The sequence below is a fragment of the Myodes glareolus genome, chromosome 3, assembly GCF_982192425.1.
Source record: "Myodes glareolus chromosome 3, mMyoGla1.1, whole genome shotgun sequence".
NCBI lineage: Eukaryota > Metazoa > Chordata > Mammalia > Rodentia > Cricetidae > Myodes > Myodes glareolus.
This window is the reverse complement of record NC_142028.1, coordinates 98,795,530-98,812,006: the sequence shown is the minus strand read 5'-3', so window position 1 is coordinate 98,812,006 and position 16,477 is coordinate 98,795,530.

Here is a 16,477-nt window from a genome sequence, read left to right as displayed (position 1 = left end):
TTCATTAAATTTTCAGGTGCAATATTCAAAAACATTTTGAAAATTAGCAGGATGATAAGCAGGTGGATGATAGATACATGGATTAATGGAAAATGTATAGACTTATAGATAGATACATAATAGATGATAGATATAGAAAGATGATTGATGGAAGCATGGATTTCTAGTTGGTTAAAGTTCTTTTGTAACAGTGATTATTATAAATAAAGTAACTTAGAAAATATTTCATTAACTCAAAGAATACTGTCATTCTGATGCTAACATAAGTTCACATGAAGCCACATTTGTGCTTATTGATTGAACACATACCTAGAATAATAGATTGGGGGGTATTGAATGTGACACAATATTTTTTGTACTATGATTTAAATAGGAAGAAATTTGTTTATCTTCATAGGTCAGTTATTAAAATAAAATGAGTATAAAACTTCAAGTTAGTGTTGTTTAATAAGGACTCATAATTATGGTTAAGAACTAGAACTTATTGGGACTTAACAATATATTGCAATCAAATAAAATATAGATAGGAATAAAAATGTTGGAATTAGAAATTATTATTTTTATTAAGAGAAAATAAGCACAAAACAAGGCCACAATACATTAGAACATCATTAATAATCAAGAAAACATTGACAATCAAAAAATCATTGAACGAAATACAACAATGAAAACCAAGAGAGAAACAAACACCATGGCATGATGATGAAGACACACTTCTGTGGAAAACCTGAAAGAGTCACCCAGTCACTGTGGACAAAGGACCAAGCAGGATTACTTGTAGTCACAATACTGGGTTTAACTTAGCAACAATGCCATTGAATTGAGCCATATGAAAGAGTGAAGCACATTATTGTATAAAGGAAATTTGGGAATTTCAGATCTTATTTAAAATTTCAGCTTTAAAGGAAATGATAGAATTTGTAAAATATTGCCAATTAAATTTTAATCAATAATATTATTTTTGAGATGTACTTATTTTCATTTTTTGTATTGGCGTGTTTTGCCTAAATAAGCATCTGTGCACCACGTGGGTGAAGGGCCCATAGAGGTCAGGAAATGAACTTGTGTCTCCTGGGAACTAGATTTACAGATGCTTTCTAATAGTTATGTGGTAGCTGGGAACTGTACCCAGGTCCTCTGGAAGTACACTTAATACTCTTCAGTACTGAGCCAGTTCTTCAGCTCCAAACACATAAATACTAATTAGAAATCAGGCATATATCGTTCTTATTTTGTACCTTACAGCCTATTACACAAAGGCATGCTATTGATTTCAGGAAGGGAAGGAAAATGAGTTTTCTGAGATTTAATATTTGTATTGAAAGGCACTTAATACAAACCTAAAAATTGACCAGTTGTTGAAGTGATTTCTACATGCTTTTCATTATAAGATATGATCATGTTATAATAAATTCACCATAAAGTTGAAAATTCAGTAAGTATAAATTACATAAAATATCATATAGCCCATTACGCATAGATTAATAACAAAGTACAGTAGAAAGTCATGGATGCCCACCTTCTTTCACAATAGTGACTGGGAATTCACCTCTCTGCTGCAAACCAAAACATTGACAAAATATTTTTATTGCAAACAACTATCATGCCAACATAAAGCTATTCAAAACTCTAGGAAAGATTTTGTTTAATTATATTATCACCTATGCGATTGCAAGACAAATACAAATATACAGAGGTACGACATGGTGATGAATGGGAGCAATGGACTAAATGAGTTTTCTAAGTATAATATTTTGAACTGTGGTGACTTTGTCCCCATCTGATGTAAACAGGAATCTGTGAAGTAATTCTCTGTAACTAAGGAAGCAATGACTCAACCAATATAGCTAATTAACAAAAAAAATTAATGTTCCAGAGTTTATAATTTTCTCATTGTCAAGTATTTTCTGTAAAATGAAAAAACAGATAATTTGATAATATATTGACCTTGGTCAATGTTAAATATGAAAAATCATTTAAACTGCTTAGATTAATATCAGACAGATATTTAATTTAAATGGTTATTTGATGTTAGTAGTGTTAAGTATTAAATATGATTTAATTTGAATCACATGGATAATCAATAGCAATTTATTTTTCTTACATAAGTGTAATTGTAACTTAAAAATCAGATTTTTAAGAAATGACAAACATTCCTTTTGTCTGTATTATCTATGCAAAAATATAAATGTAATGCATCCATTTATTTTGTTTCCCATATTTTCTGCATTTTAATAACTCAGATATTCTATCTGCTCACTTAAATCGAGACTATTTGCAAGTGTACTGGTTCTTTTACTCTGTCTTCCCTTGACCTGAAAATCTATTATCAAACGCTGTACAAATCGAATCATTAGACTGACTTTAACTGCATATTTTAGTTCAATGTAATATCTCCATTGCCTCTGAAAGCAGTTGAACTGAAAAGAAATCATGGCTTAATACTTTATGAACATGGAGACTGCCTGTCAAGCCAATGTGTTATCAACTTACTTCAAAGACTGAAACCAAACAACCAGAACAGATTCATTTCTATCTGCAAGCTTCACTTCAGTAGTCTGGCGAGAGTTCTGATTTCCAAAATGCTCCATCAAAATGACCTCCAGTAGAGGTTATTCCATCTCTTCCAAGCAGTGACTGTTCAGTGACTCTGACTTCACTCTCAGCAGCTGCCATTGATATTCTCCTACAATAGGCATTGCCTTTGACGTTTTGTCTCTCTCTGTTCCTGTGTCTTTGGCTCTCTCTGCCTCTGTCCCCTCCGTGTGTGTGTGTGTGTGTGTGTGTGTGTGTGTGTGTGTGCACTTTCTGGCTACAATCTGATGAACTTTTTCATTTTTGAATTCGGTTTATGTCAGCATTAGTTTTATTACAGATAGAAAACTTTAGTAAAAAAATATCATGCCTTCATCAAGTTGTTATTAATACTATCTAAGCAAAACTTATCTTGATGCATTCCACAAACTCCCCTCCTTTACCTCAAGCTCACTGGCTTCTCCACATCACTCCTAGTTTATTTGCTGTGTGAGGGAGCATTTCTTTATCTCATCATAAACTGAATCTCACTTGCTAAGGTTTCTTCAATGCATTTCTGGAAATATTTGTCCTATTGTTTTGGAGTGAAGTTCTGAAGAATCTTTCTTGCATATTAAAGAATACTTGCTATTGTTGTCTCTAGAAAATTATAGAATTTCAGAAAAATTAATCTGAGTCTCACAAAATCTATTCTACTTTTTAAATTGTGAAGGTCATTTTGTCTAATAAAGACACAGAACTCAAGACAGCTTAAAATAGTCATCACTATGAATAAAATGATATAAATCTGACCATTCATACTAATTTAAAATTGGCAGTGTCTTCACTGCTGTTAACAATGTATGACTTAAAGTCTCAATTTGGGAGCCATAAAACATCAAGTCTCAGTTCAAGGACTTGAGTCTTAGTTCATCCTAAGTTAAGTTTTATAACTTTCCTGATCATAACAACCTTTGAATGACAGTTACTTAAAACTAAAACTACATGAAGAGTGTTTGCTACAAAATTTGGGGCATATTCTCTGAAAAAGTGTTGCAATGTAATAGGACTGTTCTGCCCTTCTTTGCTCTCCATCAACATCCTCATCCTTTTAGATTCTGACATGCCTCTAATCTCTGTCTCTGTGTCTGGTATTAAGGAAAAATCCTCAACTTCTTGTGATTATCACAGAAATGAGATACACTACGAATCTCCTCCATTTGAGACTAGGTCTTTTTGTTAAACATAGTTCATGGATTTTCTACTCCATCATTAAGAAATATGTAGATCTACTTTTTCAATGAAAGGATAAGGTACATTAGGTTTCACAGAATTTATACAAAAGACCTTTTGCCTCTTACCTTGCCTAAGTATTAATCATTTTCTTTAACCACTGGGTGTTTTCCTGCCCTCTTCCTCTTGCTGTCAATCTCTTCCCATCTAAACTGCCCTCTAACAGTTGATGGATTATCCATTGTATATACTGTGCTTTCACTTAAAGTAATTTAATAATGCAATTGGAGCTAAACTGGAGTTACATACCATCAAATTAGATATGGCATTTTGAGGTAGTCATTAGTCTGCTTACAGAAGAAGGGCAGTTCAGGCACCATCTCTACTATAGGTTGGATTCTTAGCTGGGGTTATCCTTGTGTATTCTTGAATATTTCCCTAGTGCCAGGTTTCTCACTGACCACATAATGGCTCTCTCTATCAAGATATCTATTTCCTTGCTCTCCCTCTCGTCATTCCCCCAACTTGACCTTACAAATCACTCATGTCTTCCTCCCCCATCTCCTTCTTCTCTCCTCACTTCCCTTGTTCCTCTCCACATGCTCCCTCTTAAACTCTTTAAAATTTGATGGAGTTACCGCTTCTCTAACTTATTCATACACCATTGAGAGGATGATGTTGATGTCAATGTTATTATGAAATGTCTGGTCTCTCAGGAAATTAGCATTCACAGGATAATAAGTATCCATTATTATATTGTCATAAAGAAGAATCCCACTATTTAAAAATTCTCTACATTTCTCAATTCATCCCTGCCTCTTCTCATTTCAAATGATTGACAACGAATTATTTTCTTTTTATTTCTATAGTTATACAATTTTCAGTTTGTTAAATGGTTGGAATCATATATAGTTTTTATACATAGGTTATTTCTTTTTATATATGTGTGGGTGTGCGTGTGTGCATGTATCTTCAATACGTTCTTGTATATTATTATGTCATTTCTTCTGATACGTAAATAATATGTTATATATATATCATAGTTTGTTAAGTCATTCATGCATTGAAGAAGTAAGCTTCTTCCAAGTTTTGGCAATTGTTTAGTAACATTATGTATGAATTTAAATAGTAAACATTAATATATGAATTGTTTTGATTTTATTAACATAAACTTTCAGCTCACTAGTTAATACCAGTGGTTGGCTGATCAGAGACACAGAGTATTATTATTCTTACGTATCTATGGGACAATTTTGGTGTGTGTGGTCCTTGGTCCATTGAAAAATCATGAATCAAAATTATTCAAAAAGAGAATTTTGAAACTATAATTTGTTTGTTTCTGGGCTTTTATTTTCAAATTTCCTCTTTTGTCAGAAATAGATTATTTTCTTATACAATATCTCCTGATTATCGTTTCTCTTTCCTTTACTCTTCCCACTTCCTTTTACCTCCCATCCAGTCATCTGGATGCACTGCCTCTCATTAGAAAAAGAAATGGGCTTCTAAGAGATAACAACCAAATATAACAGAATAAAATATGATAAGCTAAGGTAAAGGCATCATATCAAAGTTATACAAGGGAAATCAACAAAAAGAAAAGAGCTCTAAGAGAAAGCACAAGAATCAAAGTCCCTCTCATTCACAGACTCAAAAATTCCATAAAAATACTAAAGTGAAAGTGATAAGACTGTCCTCAGAGGACCCACTGCAGACACACTCCAGTCCTGTGCTTTCTGCTTCAGTTTCTGTGACTTCACATGACTTTTGCTCAGATGATTTAAAGGGCCTTGTCCAACTAGTGTTCTCCTTACCCCTGGCTTTTACACACTTTCTGCCTCCTTTTATGTGGGGTTCTCTGACCTCTCAAGGTTGGATTTTGATGAAGATATCCCATTTAGAGCTGTGTGTTCTAACGTCTCTCTCTCTGGGTAATGTCTGTTTGTACGTCTCTGTATTTATTCTCATCTGCTACCTGAGGAAACTTCTCTGACAATGCTTCATAAAGTACTGATCTATGAGTATAGCAGAGTATCATTAGGTCATTAGAAGTCATTCTACTCTTCCTTTTCTTTAGACCAGTAGCATTTGATTTTACCATGTGTCTCTGGGCTATGTAGATGACTTTGATTCTTTGTCACCCAAGTAGTGTCTGGTATAGGTTCCATCTCATACATGTAGTAGACCTCATTTCAAATCAGGTATTGGTTGATTATTCCCACAAGTTTTGCACCATCAATGCATTATCATATTTCGAACGCAAGGTAGATTGTACATTAAAGGTTTTTTGGTAGGGTTGGTGCTTACATTTCTCTTTTGGTAGCCTGCAGAGTACCTTCCTGTTACCATAGACTTTAAAATGAAGGTATGAAAGTTCTCTGTAGACAGAAGCTTGAACATTCCATATTCAATGAGTTGTGCTGAGCTTGTCTTAAACAATGGGATCTTGTTTTCAGTTAATGGTAGAACACCATATTCTCTTGGCAGCAACCTGGATTATTTGGGGATTTCCAACATCTCTATTGTACGTATTCCAGTTGAAGTACTGAAAACTTTGTTTGGTGACCAGAGCTTGCCGATTCAGACTCCTTTGCCTCCTGTTTGGAGAATGTATTAGGATTGTTTTCATATATTTTAGGACGTTTTACTGCAGTAGGTTTCTATACCACTCCCAAAATGTCCCTCAATTCTAATGGTTTCTCCTAGTGTTCCCTCTTTCAACCCCATCTTTCCCCGTCTGATCCTCTCATTCCTACCCCTCAAAACCAGGATGCCAATAAATCTTTTCCGTTTCCTCTGCCATTGAGTTCTCTGTGGTCCCAAAGTCTCTTTTCCCTATATAGATCCTCTCTAACTCTTCAGTTTATAGCTTCATTATCCTGTAGTTCAGGGTTATTTTCCACAAATAAATAAATACACACCATATTTATCCTTCTGTGTCTAAATTTCCTCACTCAGGTTATTTGTTTCTAGTTCCATATATTTGCCTGAAATATTCATGACATCATTTTCTTTTTTAATTCGTTTTTATTGAGCTCTATATTTTTCTCTGCTCCCCTCCCTGTATTTTCTTAATGTGCTGAGAAATACTGCATTGCATAAATGTACCACGTTTTCTTCATCCATTCTTCTGTTGAGGGAAGTCTTGGTTATGAGACCGTAGTTTCTAAAATAAATGAATAAACTGGAATAGTTAATATTTTATTTAGGTACTGATGTCCACTGATGATTTAAGAGTATTAGTTTGTCATTGTTATTTGTATTTCTTGTTTCTGTTTTTTGTACTAAGAACATATACAGATCTTGGTGGCTAATGAGGTCATGAATCTTAAAGAGGAATCCACTACTGCTACTTTCCTAAACAAGCGTTTCTAGCTGCATTCTGAATAGTTATTTTTATGTTTAAAATAAGTGTGGCTCTCACCAAGAAGCTTCCTTTTGCAACACAGGCATCAGTAGAGAAAGCACAACTGTTCAAAATTTAGAGAAAAACTGACTGTTGGGTGTTTATCCCTAACTGATGCATCAACAAGATGTCTACTGCTAATGTTCAAGAATATCCTAGAAGAGATGGTGTCTAAGTTAGGGTCTCTATTGGAGAAGAGACGCCATGACCATGGTAATTTCTATTAAGCAAATATTTAATTATGGAAACTCATTTATGATTTCAGAGGTTCAATTCATTACCAACATGACTGGGAGTATAGTGATGTGCATGCACATGCCATATTAGAGTTGAGAGTCCTTACTGGTTAACTCAGAGACAACAGAATGTTGACTACCTATCAAACTGAGTGAACCTAGAGAAAAAGACCTCAAAGCCCACCCCCACTGTGACACACTTCCTCCAACAAGGACACAACTCCTAATAGTGTCACTCTCTTCAGGGGACAAGACGTTTTTAAGAGACAATGGATGAGGAAATGTGTTATGAGATTGTTTTAACTATGACATAGAAGTGGTGCCCATGAAATCTCAAGGTCATGGCCATGTAAGCAATACCTGAACAATGGCAACACCTGTTGATATAAAAATATGCTTCACGGAAACATCATGATCCTAACCCTCGATGAAGAACTTTAGCCAATAAAAATCTGCTTAGGGAGGAAAATTTAGCGTTGGTTTGTCAATAATCACCATATATCTATCTCATATTTGTAAAGAGATTGAATATATGTTTAGGTATGGAATTGATCTAGATATAAAGCAATTCAGGAAAAATAATGCCTTAAAATGGTTCCTCTAGTTTTATCTATGTATCCATCCATTTATCTATCTATCTATCTATCTATCTATCTATCTATCTATCTATCTATAGATCTATATTTACTTGAAATTTTACTCAATGTTACAAAGATTTCTGCAAAGTTAGTAAAATTATATTTGTCTTTACCTTCTGTAAGCTAATAAATTTGTTTTAAAAGTACTAAAAATTCAATATTCATAATTTTTATTGAAAAAAGCAATCTTCATAGTAAAAGTTGAAAACTTCAACTTAAAGGGGAGTTGTTTGTTATCTGATTGATTGACCTTTCAGCTAATAGATTCATTCTTAAGCATTTTTCTCATTCATATAGTCCTGGTTACAATGTGGCCTTTCCCAGAGAAGCAACTGTGTTTAAGGATGTTGTCCGAAGTGGACTGTTCTTCTTTAGGGAATTGTAAAAGTTTTACAAGTTTTTATGCAATGAAGAGGAAATGAGTCCTTAATGTAAAAATTGGAGGTTTTATCACCTGTCTCCTTCCTGACCTCCCCAAGATGCAACACGTTGCTGAAATACCACCATCTTGAAATCACCCACCTCCTTCCTTTTCCGCCATAGTGAGTCATTTGCCCAGATCTGTGAACCAGAACAGTCACTTCCTTCTTAATGTTGTTTCTGTTTGTTCTTCTGTCATATCAGTGTGAAAAATACTTCAACAGACATCATCAATCTGTGAATAATCATCTGTGACCATGCATAATTTGTATCTTCTTAATCAGACAGAAAGACTGCTCATTTTCCTTGGTTTGTGATTTTTTTCCTAGAAATTATACTGCTGTGTCTACTAGGAGCAGAGAAAAGGGACATCTATGCCATATTCATCTTACATTAGGACTGTCTTGTCTTTCACTGCCTTACATGATTTTACATATACAGATTTAAAGGTGTTCCCTATTAGGTCGATGGTGTTATCTTCTATTTCCAGGTTTGTCATCAGTTTTTGATACACAATATTTCCAAATCTGTTGAGAAAACTTTAATGGGAATAAAATATAACAGCCTGTACAATCCTTCTGTCATTTGTTCCATTCCTAAATATTTGATTCTCAAAATGCAATGACTTAAAATTTTATTGTCCTCTTTTTTTCTAACTAGGTATATGAATATATTCTGAAAGATAAATGGATTCATGTTGTATTTACTTATGTACAATTACCAGTACATCATAAGAGACAATGAGATAACTGAAGGTATATTCATACCAATTCAGAGATGGGCTACAATTTCAGGACTTCATACTATAACCAGTGCATCATAATATTGATGTTTAAAGTCTCTATTTATATGGGATTTTATGTATATGAATAAACTAAATGTGGTTGCTTTTAAAAAATAATTAACACAATAAATTTCTAAGATAATCATCATCTTTGGAAACTGTTTAAAGATAAAAGAAAAATATTGAACCAAAAATACCTAAGATGATACAGAATTATTGATAAGGAATATAAATCAATCTACACTCAAGTGTAAAATAATGAGTCAAATCTTTCCATGAAAATATTTCTAGTACATGATAAGAAAATTAAATAAAACTTCAATACTGAATAATATATATACCATGCTCAAATGTAAACAATGACTGTAAAGAGTAGTGAGAAAACACATTTGAAAAGCAATGGAATTTTAGTCTTACTTCATTTTTAAATATAAATAATATTTTCCCATTAAATAAAACAAATTATAAACAAACAAGGAAAGATATATAAGCAATAAGAATAAATGTGTTGCATGTATGTGTGCATGTTTGTGTGTATGTGTGTTTTAGTTTTAAGAAAGCACATTCTGGCAGTTTTGTGAACTAAGTAAAAGAGGTCTCTTTGAGGAAGATGTTATCATAATTGGGAATGAGGAAAAGAAATAGTATTGAAGGACTTCCCAGATGGTAGTTTATTTGGATCTAACTTAGAGAGATAATAGTAAATTAAGTTCTATGACAGTGAATGTAATGATGTCAGGATGGAATCCAATGACACTGCATTTATTGTGCAGACAGAAAGAAGAAATACATGTAACCAATCTGCCCTGGGAGTTTTGGGCATATTTCTAAACACAGTAATCGTCGGAGAAATTTGATCGATTAGGTAGAGTGTGTAATTAAAGGTCTTAAAAATAAACAAGCAGAGAAAGAATGACCAATGTTAACTGTTTGAGATTTTTTCTCTCTTTTCAGGTGGATATTGAATTCCAAGAGATCATGTGAAACTGCTAATTGTGAAGGAGAGATCTGGATGTCACACATGTTGGAGTGTTTGTTTCCTAAATGGAACAAACGTGCATTTGCCAGCTTCCTGTAAAGGAGAGTATGTGTGTAGCTCCTGTAGAACAAAGCTTTACGATTCAGGACAATGTTGAACTAACAGCATTGTGCTGGCTTTCATGGATTTGGTCTGTTGCCAAACAGCCTTCTTATTCACGCCAACACTGCCCTGATCCCCAGAGCATTAATAAAACCACAGAAACATATTTCTTGAAACCCATTTTTCATAAATAGAACAGAACCATTTTGAATACTATTTACTTATTCATTGATTCATTAATATTTCATTAAGAACCATTATTTGAAGAGTATATACAGTAGGTTTTGTAGATGAAAAGATGAGTAAATGTCATTTAAACCTAGGCCAATTCAGTGATGTTTATTTGTGCATGGCATACATGATATTCTTATATGACTAAAAAGACAACCCTTTCTGGTCTATGAAGATATTGCTCTTTGGAAGAGACCTGCTCTTCAGTGTGAATGACTGCTTATCGAAGAATATGAAGAGTATATTAGACATAGACAGTTGCATGTGAGCGTGGATTAGCAAAGAAAAATAGGGGTAATGTCATAATGAGCAAATGTCATTCTCAAATTTACAGAATAATGGTTAGCTAGGTTTTGGTTACTTGTAAAATTATCTTCCCAATTTCCTTACTTACAATTTGTTTTCCCCAAATGTTCTAATCGAGTCTTTCTTTTGGTACTTGTGAATAAATCTCAAAATCATCTAGCTTCATCTAACTATGGTCATTACAAAGAGTGGTGACTTTCAATTAGAAAGATCTGTATTTGAAAATACTTGGGATTCAGAATGAAGATTCTAGTGATTATTTTTTATTCATTTTACCAAAATATCTGTTTTCTTCATTTTTATTCTCATATTCTTGGCTTCTGTTCTATTAGTACTTGTGAGAGCAACCCCATTTTCTAATACCTGAATATTTGTGACAGTAGAACAGGGTTTCAATTTGCTTCATGTCTAAAATTATATCTCTACTATTTTAATAGAGGTTTACAGAAAAATATTCATTGACGTTGAAGTAAGGTCAAGCAGGACGTAGTTTTGTTTAAATTTTAATTAGAAGATTTTGCTACAGTATCCAGTCTCCTAATATTATTAGTATTAGCTTTTCTGATTAAATAATTCATTTCACATACCCCTGTGATCTCCATAGAGGAAAACAGAAAACCTGTTTTTCTTCCTCATTATGTCAATAGTAAATCATAATATTTGTACTGAACAAGTTCAGTGTAGAACCTATGATGCTTTATCTCTAAGCAAAGTAGAGCAAATGTACTAAAATCTATCTATTATTGATAGTTAAAGTCTACTGACCACTCTAGTGTTTACATAGTATACACTCATTCCATGTTAATATTCTTTGCTTAGTATTATACTTATTTTATTATTGTCCTTATTTTTGTGATGTCCTCACATTTTTTCTTGATTTCTTCTGAAAATATTCACTCCTTATTTTAACAAACATAACCCTTTACTCTTTGATTCTGTATCTTCACAGGCAAAATCAAGTGAATTACATTGCCAAGTTCAATGGCTAGCTTAGAATGGAACCTCCAGTCAATAACATAAGCACAGGCATTTTTATTAATTTGCTTCCTACAAGTAGATAATGCTCTTATGGTTACTGTGGTTATTATATATCATGAATTATAACCATATCACAGATTCAATATTATGCCATATTGAAATTTTCCTTGCAAAAAATTTTATTCAATTGCTGTTTTTATTTTGCCTCAGACAAATTTCTAGGGCATGGGCTGAAGAAAGTCTCATTATTTCTTAAAATATAATATGAGCAACTATCCTAGTTGTTGATATCGTTCCCCTCTGGAACCTCTTGAGCTGAACCTACACGGTTCCAATCAGCCTCAGCACTACTGTTTTCCATACTCTTACTAGCATGGACCATTAAAACAGTACTCAAAGGAGTCTACTGCTTTCCTAACCCAAAGTGCCAAATTTCAAATTCCCCTAAACAAAGGCATGGTCAAGATTATCACAGTAGTATCCTACTCCTAGTACTAACTTCTGTCTCAGGGTTTCTATTGCTGTGAAGAAATACCGTGACCATGGCAACACCAATAAGAAAGGTATTTAATTGGGATTGGCTTATAGTTTCAGAAGTTTGGTCCATTATCTTTATTGTGGGCAGCCTGATGGCATGCAGGCAGACATGACACTGGAGAACGAAATAAGAGTTCAACATCTTGATCTGCAGGCAACAGAAAATGAGCTGTCATACTGGGTGTTGCTTGAGCATATGATACCTCAAAGTCTGCCTCCACAGTGACACACACACAGTGACAAATATGGTTCAACAAGGTCACATTTTCTTAGAGTGCCACTCCCTATGTCAAAACATGCAAGCACATTTGTCTTGCATGCTTACAAAACAGCTTTCATTATTTTAAGTGCAGGACAGTAGGAAGGTTCCAAATCAGCAATACCCGATTTCACGACACATTTCAACCAAATGTGTGTGTGGCATCTTCAGTGATAGTACCCATCTTAGTTATATTTTTATTGCTGTGATAAAGCCAATAACATATAAAATAAATCATTTAATTTGAGGCTCATGGTACCAGAGGATTAGAGCCCATGAAAAGCCTACCATGGAGTAGGGCAACAGAACAGCCAGGCATGGTGCTAGAATAGTAGCTGAGAAGTAACACCTTAATGCACAAGCAAGATGGAACAGGGGAGAGGGAGAGAATGCTAACTGGGAATAGCATGTCCAACAAGGTCACACTCCTAATCCTTCCCAAACATTTCCATCAACTAGACACCAAGTATTCTAACACGGAGCATTTTCATTCAAACTACTGCAAGTTCCAATCATTTAACATCTGACCAACTTTAAAGGGGGAATCACACATTTGGCAGTGGAAGTTGTGTTTGTTATTCCATGGATTTTGGGAGCAACATTTATCATTTAAGTAGGATAGCTGCTTTTTAATTTTCTTTTGAAAAAAAAAACATATTGCTTAATTTGATTATAAAACATACATGTCTTGTGTATACCTTCATTTTTGAAATCATTTACCTTGACTAAGAGATTCCACCTCTGGTATTCCCTCCCTCAACTTTTATGTCACCAATCTTGTACTGACAGCTTTTTCTCACTGAGATATCCCTTCATGGCTTCCTTCTAGCTCTCTGACTTCCACAAGGGCTACAATTTAAACAGACAGACATATTTGGGGTCATGCTCTACATATGGGAGAGAGTGTAGAATACGTTTTGTTTTTTCCTGGATTACCTCATTCAGCATATTTTTTTCCAAATTTGAAATGCTGGTATTTTTATTTTAATTTGTCATTTCTTTATATTCAACTCAATAAGAATGTCAATGCCACACAATATTTTAAATAAGGGTTTAATATTTTGGATTAAGAGTTTAGAATTTTAGATAAATCACAATATCTATTTAAAACAAAAATTTCAGGTATTTACCTGTGTATATTTTGTTTCTTCTTCCCCATATGTTTAGTTTTTTTCTATTCTAATATTATTATATTATTTGCCCCTTCCCTTTCTTTCAAATCCTGTCTTATACCTATTTTTAATCTCTTTCAAATTCTTGGTTTCTCTTCTCTTCAAGATTGATTATTTGGTATTGAAAACCAATTGATATGCTCTTTCCTGGGGAAGACGATCTCTTTGAATCTCTTCCTTAGTTGTCGTTAGTTTTTATGTAAGGTTAGAGCCTTGTGGTGCTTCCTTCATTCACTTTGGTTCGTTTATTGTTCAGCTCATGCTTTTATAGTCAAGTGAGTGAGCCCTTATGTATGGAGTAGCTTCTTACATTACTAGAAAATACTGTCTCATAGCAACCTCTCAAAATATCTTATCATACAGGGATGGAAATCATTGCAAAATGCCCATGATTTTACATTAAATGAAATCACTCTTATTAATCAAGGAATTCTCTTTTTTAGTATGACAGAAGTTTGTTTACTTCCCAGAAGGACTAGCACATCTTAAAAAAAAATCATTTCTTGATTGACAGAGGCAATTTGAGTTCATTGTACTTCTAGATGACTATTAGATATGGCTTTTTATTGACAAGTGATGTGTCAGTAAATATCAAATTATGAAGAAACACTTCTTGGAATTCTTGCTGGTTTGCACAGCCTTAGTGTATATCATGTGCTAATTTGTTTATATAAATTTGTTTACAGTGTTTTATATGTGTAATTTCAATGGAAGTATTCAAATGAAAAAGAGAAATTTCAGAGTTAAATACACTCATTCGTAATCCTGAATTCAGCAGTTTGCTTGGGAAATTACAGGCACTTTATAGCAAAACACTTAGCTGAGATCAATTGTACTTTTCTCAACAAAATCCCAATGCTTCTCTAGAAAGAACTCGTGGTTAACGAAAGGAGGTGGATGGGTGAAGAGTGTTAAAAATTGCTTAGCTAAGTCTGACATTTTACCTTTTAAATATTAATTATATTGTGGGCTTATTCCTATTTACATACCTAAGTGTTTGCTTGGGACATAAATGGTAGTAAATTGTCTTGAGAAAGCCATAGAGAAGCTTTGTTAGATAAAACTCCTTGCAGCTGGTAGTTTTTGGCAATTAATATTATGAATGCTAATGCAATGGGGAGTGAGGAAGAGGCTTCCAGGATGCCACTTATCTTTGTAAAACGAAAGAAAATGTCAGAAGTGGTAAGCCTGCTGAGAATGTTACTTCTGGGAAGGAAATAGATGGCAAATGTTAAAATTACCATATTTATGGACAGGCTAGAACTTTAAGACCAGCGTATCTAATAAATAGTCTAGTAAATAGAATTTACTGTAAATATTTTAAATGCTTGTTTTGTTTTGCTTATTACGTCAATGCAGAACTTTTGAATACTTGCTATGCTAAGTATTTAGTGGAGATGAGGAAGAAAATGTTATGAATAGAGTCATATGATACTGTTCACTGGATTATCACAATAATTGCAGGGTTAATTAAAGAAAGTCCCATACATGCTTAGATAATTTGGGGATAAATACTAAAATGTGGTTTTATACTAAAATGTAAGATTGGTATACACAAAGAAGTAAAGGATGTAAACTATGAGAAAAAAAGTCAATGATAATATTGAGACTTAGAATTGGCATATAGTCCAAACCCATTACATTCTCATATACTATACAAGGGAGTTATTTTAAAAGCATGTGTAATGCCATGCTTTTTAAATTACATTTGAATATGTAACTTAATCTAGATTAAATTTTTGTCAAGAGCAGTGTAGGTAGACTGCAACAAGTAAAGAATTGTTGACAAGCAATTCATTTATAAATTAAAAATATATTATCCCTTTCTGTATTTTTGCTTTGGTTTGTGACAGGAACAGTCTCAATTTTAGAATATTCTTTAGAGTATCAAATTTATACATTAGTAATTCAGTAAGAAATTGTGAGAAACATATAATTATGTAGGATTTCATTTTACTGATAGGTATATTTGATTTCCAAGACTCTGGACTCTGGGAATGCCCATTTCTCCAGGTAGGTATATCTTTATTTTATCTGAGTAATTAAGTAAAGAGATAACTAAGGTAAGATAACTGAAAATAACTGTTTTCCAACTTACTATGCTCATTTGTAGGTAAAATGTAATAATGAGATAATACTGATATGAGATCAACAATCATAACTTTGTTAGGAGATCTGAATTTCCAGTTGTTTGTTTATACATATTTTTTCTTATTCTATTTCTTTTAACAAAGAAAACAAACTTTTTTCATTATACATACCTGTCCCAGTTCCCACTCCCTCCCATGCGACCATACCTGCCAGCTTTCCTTTACCCGACCGCCATCATCTCCTCAGAAATGGTAAGGTACATTGTTTTGGGGAAGGTTCAAAGCCCTCCTTACTATATCTAGGCTAGGCAAGACATCCATCCATAGAGAATAGGTTTCCAAAAAGCCAATTCAAGCAGTAGGGATAATTCCTGGTTCCACTGCCAGTGGCCTGGCAGTCTGCCCCAGCCATACAACTGTCAGAAGGTCTAGTTTGGTCCTATGCTTGTTCCTTCCCTGTCTGATTGGAGTTGTTGAGCTCCCATTAGCTCAAGTAAACAAGTGTCCCCATCATGGTCTTGACCTCTTTGCTCATATTCTCACTCTTCCCACTCTTCAACTAGACTTTGGGAGCTCAGCCCAGTTCTCTGATGTG